The sequence below is a fragment of the Lycium ferocissimum genome, chromosome 10 (genome assembly GCF_029784015.1).
Source record: "Lycium ferocissimum isolate CSIRO_LF1 chromosome 10, AGI_CSIRO_Lferr_CH_V1, whole genome shotgun sequence".
Taxonomy (NCBI): domain Eukaryota; kingdom Viridiplantae; phylum Streptophyta; class Magnoliopsida; order Solanales; family Solanaceae; genus Lycium; species Lycium ferocissimum.
The window spans coordinates 53,930,510-53,936,509 of NC_081351.1; positions in this window are offsets into that span (position 1 = coordinate 53,930,510).

Genomic DNA, 6,000 nt, shown 5'->3' on the forward strand with positions numbered 1-6,000 from the left:
AATTACAACAGCTTCACAGTCAGTGTTTGGGAGAAATTCCAAAACGTTAATTGGAAGGATCTGCAAAAAAATATGTTATTACTAAAACTAAAAAAACAATTGAAAATAAAAAATAAATTAGCCGATTAAATTAACACTTCCGAAATCATCATTTTCGGCATATGATTTGGTCAATTTTTTCTCAAAATATGCTACCATTTTCGAATTAAGGCTCATGTTAGAGGCTACCTAGAATGGTATTTGATACTATTAGAGTGTGAGTGAGAGGTAGATTGGAAGACCTATATGATTTGTGAGTGTGAGTTGTGAGTGAAAGCCTATATTTATAATCTGTTTTGCATTAAATTACCAACTAGTTATCCCCCAACCACCTTAGCTCTTGTTGACCACCTTTAAATCCGTTCAAAAGCTTGACCACATTTAGTGACCACCATTAAATTCATTCAAATGCTTGACCACATTACCATTACCATAAACTGCACATTTTGGACATTAAACATGTGCACCAACATAAGTTCATACAAAAAGAAAAAGAAACAGAACTTCATAATAGAAACAGACCTTAGTATATATAAACCCGATTTTTTCCAATATAAGTTTGTACAAAAGTAGTGCATCACATTCATGATGATGCAACATTCAAGTGCAGTAGCATAATGTCACAAAACAAGCATCTTAAGCCATAACTACATCTAAACCACAACTACTTTAGTTTGTTTATCAAAAAATTGCAAAAACTGCCAACTACATTAGCTTGAGAGGTTTTTCTTGGTCTTGCCTTACTCACGTTAGACTGAGAAGCAGCAGGTTGAACAGGTGCATTGGGTGCAACAGGTGCAGCATAACTTGTTGCATTTTCAAACCATTTAAAAGTAATGGTTGTCCCTCTTGTTCCTATACCTTTTGCTGGTGCTTGAAAAGTACTTCTTGGCATTGCATTTGCTCTGGCTGGTACATTAGAAGTATTTTGGCTTCCCCTAGCTCTTGCTGGTGTATCAGAAGTTAATGGATTCTTCCTTGGCTTTCCCCTAGCTCTTGCTGGTGCTTCAGAAGTTGGAGTTGACTTTCTTGGCCTTCCTCTAGCTCTTGCTGGTGCTTCAAAAGTTAGAGTTGGCTTTCTTGTCCTTCCCCTAGCTCTTGCAGGTGTAGCAACAGTAGTCCTTATTCTTGTTTCAGGTGCAGCACTTGATTCAGCAAAGTCACTTAGTCCATTATCAAAGCTTGGTTGAGATGCTGCAGCAGTATGTGGTCCATTACCAAAGCTTGTTCTACCAGAATCCTACAAAGAGTATAAAAATCATAGTGTCAAATTCAAACCATTGCAACAAAGAGTATAATAAACATAGTGTAATTTAAAAGTTCATACCTTCAAAGGACAACCTTTTTTGTTATGGTTTTTACTATGACAAATGCTACAAGTCATGTCAACTCCTTTTCTTGACAACTTACTATAGCTTCTTGTCTCAGTGGCTTTTCTTCTCCTAACCTTCTTTGGCCTACCTGGCATAGGCTTTACAACTGGTGGTGCAACATTGGGGTTATTGGACTCAGGCCACATTTCTATATTGGTGACTGGTTGAAGAAAATGACAGTAAGTCCTCAAGTAAGTCTCCTTAATGTAGCAGCTATCAACAAAGTCAATGGGTTCATACTTCTTATATAATATGGCAGCAAGGGCATGTGGACATGGTATTCCCTTGAGCATCCAGGTCCTATAGCTGCAAGTTCTATTTCTTAAATCAACAGTATGTTGATATGGCCTATCACTAATTTCAAACCCTCTCTCACCATTGAAATCAATATTACATTCCATTGAATTATTTATGTTGATTTCTAGTACCCTCAGTGCCATTGGAGATATATTGGTTAACCATGTATTTAAAAATTGACTCAACTAACCTATTCTAGTCATTACCTTCACTCTAATCTCTTCCAAAGATAGTGATAATGGTTTTATTCCTTAGTCCTAATATCCAAGCATTGAAGCTCTCAGACATATTATTGTCCACACTATCACTTAATGTCAGTTCTAAAATACAGTTTACACTAAGTTTCAGGTGGGTAGTACAGTAAATCTGCAACAATATCCTTATCAAGTCAAGCGTCAAGTCGTTTCATTTTCTCGCATTTATCTTCATCTCTCCCTCAAAGGTGCTTTTTGCACATTTCCAGAATTGGTTCCTTCTTTCAAAACATCTCCATTGTTTTGCCCAGTTGGCTAGGATGTGTCTTGCACACCTCCAGTGCTCCACCAGTGGTAGAAATTCTTTCATAGCTGATTGAATCCCCTACAAATGATAACAAACAGTTAGATATGAAGAAAAATATGGACAGAAACTAAACGAAACTGTGCTAGGATGTGTTATACCTTTTGCATGTCTGATATCACTGTGTAATCTCTGCCATCTCCTAATCCTAAATCAGCTATCAACAATTTCAAAAACCATGTCCAGGTGCTCTTATTCTCATATTCCACTATAGCCCAAGCAATAGGCAACATTTGATTATTAGCATCTTTAGCAACAGTAGCCAATAGTTGTACTTTGGTTATTCCCTTCAAGAAACAACCATCTAAACCAACACATTTTATACAGCCACCTAAAAAATATTTTTTCAAAGCATCAAAGCAACTATAAAAACTTTCAAACACCAACCTACCACTTTCACTAGAGTCATCAACCTTAATAACACTTGTACTCCCAGGATTAGTCCTCAACATTTCATCCCGATAGTCCAATATTCTACCAAACTTTAACACATGATCACCCATGATTTCTTGGAGTACTTTAGCTCTAGCTCTCCTGGCAGTGGTTTTTCCAACATGTATGTTAAGTTTTTCCCTAATCAACTGCTGAAACTTGAAAATCCTAATGTTTGGCTGTTCAGTAATTCTATTCTTGTAATGCTTAGACAAGTACTTAGCATTGCATATGTAATTTCTGGTAGTCTTGATACACCTATGTTTAGGATTGTAGGTTTTGATCCTGAAATCACTAGTTTCTTGTCAAGACTTGCATATAGCAGCCATGGGCAGCCATCCCTACACCTCACCCTAACCTTTTGGGATTATTGACATATTTCTCTAACTGCACACCCCTTTGAAGTGCATGTTTTGTAACAGCATCCCTAAACTCATTCACATCCTCAAAAACCATCCCCAACTCCCACATCACTTTTTCAACAATTTTGTCAAAAATTATCCTTCTCCTAGCCCTCCTTGACCCTGACTAATCCTCTTTATCTGATTCAACACTACATACATCAGAACTGACATGCACTGGTTCATCCCCAGCAACCTTACCTTTCAAGCTTGTATCAGGAGTAGCAGTTTCATCAAAGCCCAGATCTGGACCAACTTCACCCATAGGAATTTCTCCAAGCTCATTTGGTATTCTTTCTCTTATTTTCCTCCTATGATACGACCTCCTTTCAGCCCTCAAATTTATGCGCTCTTCATGAACATCATCACTTTCATGTTCAGCATCATGTTCATTAAATAGTTCACCGTGGTTAGACTCAGAACTATCATCAGTGGATTGGTCAGATTCAAGAATAGGAAATTCACTACTTAATGGGTCATCGAGCGGGAGCGATTTCGGTAGGCTCGCTCGAGATGTTTAGCGGCGATTTCGGTACATCGGTTCAACAGTGTATGGCTTCAATAGCTACGGTTCGGTATTAAACGGCACCCATCCCCTTGGATACCCTCATCCCTTTCTTCATTAAAAGCAGCAAAAGATTCCTCATTGGGCCTAGTGTATTCCAATAAAACAATAGGACCATCTAAATTATCTAAATTATCAACCATGTGATAGACATAGATTTCAATAGTATCCCTATTTTCAAAACTTTGTGAAAGTTCCAAAATGTCCCTATCAGTTTGGATTTCTACAACACTGTCACTATTAGGTATCCTAACACAAAATGAGCAACTTGTAGTATACCCTAGTTCTTTATGACGAGTGTCTGGCGTACATATATTTTTACTCGTACTCTGTCAAATTATAGTATAGAAAGATGTCGAACCCACAGAGATTGGTTTATCTATTCTACAGACGTTTCTTATTTTAATTACTATTTGAGAATATCAGAAGAGAGTTGATTGGTGAATTAATTAACTAAAAATATGTAATTAAAGCAATAGAGAAATATTTTAATTTTTCACAAATGTACTAAAAGGTGTTGGGATCCTGACTTCACTTGATATTTCTATTATAAAGTAAATTCTTTAATCTTCAATTTCTATTTCTCATAAATGTATAAATGCCTCTCACGATTACATTTATATATTATTACTTAAGTTGAAGAATTAATCGCACTCCTCTCGGTTATACAAATTAATTATCAAAATAGTAATATTAAAGCACCATAAATATATGCTTGAACTGAAACATGCTTTTTATAGTAAGTCCCTTTCGGTTACCTTACTTGCTATAACTAATCAATACACTATCCGCCTCTCTCGATTACAAATAAGTGTAAAATTAATTATAACATAAAAGAGATAGATGTCACTAAAAATATTAACATCTGTCAATACGACAATTAACTATGTTACTTCTTCCGCCTCTCTCGATTACAGAATTAGTAACAAATTAATTGGTAGTATAAATTAGATAAACGTTAACAAATAAAATAACATCTAACTGTAAAGCATATAAAAGTTAAATAGAAAGCTTCCGCTCAAACATGTGAAATTGAGGAATAATATTATCTACTATTATATAGAAATATCAAGATCCGTCATTCTCCCAACACAAAAGAAAGTTATTCCATATTGGAGTTAATACATAATGGAAATATTCTTATCCATTAATAAGAAAATAGAAGAAATATTCAAGAAGAATAATTCCGCTATTTAATTAAAAGTAGGACCTAGAATAATTTCCTAACATTAAACAATTGAAGAAATAGTAGAAGAACTGAAGAAAGGAACAATATATTTTGCAGTCCTCCCTTTTGCTCTCAAAAATCTCTCAATTCGTCTCCTTGAAATGGAAAACAATGTCTCTATTTATAGCCAATGAGAGTAGGCTGCAATTTGCCAAAATCTGAATTGCTTAAAAAAAATGTCCTACCACTTCTCTTTTTCCTTTTCCTTTTTAAGATTAATTAATATGAGCTTTCAACTTGGCAAGTTGTAAATGCCAATTGCTTTTCCAATTAGGATACACGAACCAATATGGTAAGTTGCAACTTCTTCTCTTTCTTCATTTGATTTTCTTTTTCTATTATTTTAATTTGGTGGGTCCCACATCAAAGAAAATTTGTACAATTAGTTTCCTCTTTGCAGCACCTTTCCGTTCCCCTCTTCTTCTTCTTTTCTCATTCTTCTTCTTGATTTTGCTATGTTGATTTATTTATTAAAATTATGGTGTCTCCTGCAAATAAAATATAGAAATATTAATATTTAAAATTAAATAACAACTTAATTTATATATGTATTTTTGTCTTATCAAATACCCCCACACTTAAATATTTGCTCGTCCTCGAGCAAAGACAATTATTAATTATAGTGGCTAAATGTTTTAAGTAAAATCATGAGAACTTTTGGTAGAGAAGATTTGACTAAGATGATTTACATGAGCTCGACAACCTTTAACCGTACTCATATTTACTTATTGAGAAGTGAAATAATAATATTTTCTAATCCCAAGTGCGTCTCACCAAATGAAGAAAGATGCCCGGATATCACACAATATATCTATTTTAGAACAAAGAAGGGCATATGCTGAAATTTCGCTCACTCTCAACAAAGAAGTATTTCATGTTACTGGAAATAACCATAAGCTTGACTATCATGTGATTATCCACTAATGTAGGAGTCTTTGAGTTGAGATCATGTAGGGCTTTTATAAGGTTGTAATGTAGGCTTAGGGACAGGTAGGATACATATGGATAATAGTGACTCAAATTCCCTTTAGGCACTACACTTCACTTTCTCGCTTAAGCACAATTGCCTTCCAATTCTTTTTAAACAATAAACCTCTCTTCTTTTCT